The following is an 829-nucleotide window of genomic DNA, read 5'->3' on the forward strand; positions in this document are numbered from 1 at the left end:
CGACATACAGTGAATCTGCGCAGAAGGATCGTTGCGCCCGCATCTCGTGGTCGTGCGGTAGCGTTCTCGCTTCCCATGCCCGGGTTCCCGGGTTCGATTCCCGGCGGGGTCAGGGATTTTCTCTGCCTCGTGATGGCTGGGTGTTGTGTGCTGTCCTTAGGTTAGTTAGGTTTAAGTAGTTCTAAGTTCTAGGGGACTTATGACCACAGCAACTGAGTCCCATAGTGCTCAGAGCCATTTGAACCATTTTTGGATCGTTGCGTGTGAACGGAAGATTTGTGCAGAAATGAGATATGAGCAACACTGCAAGTAGTAGCTGGAGGTTTGAGCGAAATTTCTCAACTCTGTGGGTTCAAATCACATTTGCGCAGTGAAGTTGAGCGGCGGACAGCAGATCGTCGCAATTCTTGCACTAAAACGTGTTTGAGTCAGCTGTTTGTTCAGTCAGGTGTCTCGTCTGTGTGTGGACAGCAAATCTTAAAAATGGCAGATACACGTCAATTCGCTGCTGGATTTAACGAAATGTGTATGTGTTTGTGGGAAATTGAAAGCAGGAAATACAGGGAGAGGGATAAGACGGAAGCTGCTTGTAATTCTGTAACAGAGAAATTATGAGAGATTGAGCCGACGGCAAACAGAGAAACGGCACATAAAAAGGTCGATGGGGCCTGTTTACCGCAAAGAGTAACGAAATCTTTTCGATCCGGTGCCAGGAAATTGCTAGCATAGTTTCACTCAGTACTGTCCTATGCCATAATTTAAAGTGACTTGCGAGAGCACAACAAATGATGGAAGATATTGGAACAGCGCCTTCAAGTACATCGTTATT

This window comes from Schistocerca nitens, chromosome 2 (assembly GCF_023898315.1).
Source record: "Schistocerca nitens isolate TAMUIC-IGC-003100 chromosome 2, iqSchNite1.1, whole genome shotgun sequence".
Lineage (NCBI taxonomy): Eukaryota > Metazoa > Arthropoda > Insecta > Orthoptera > Acrididae > Schistocerca > Schistocerca nitens.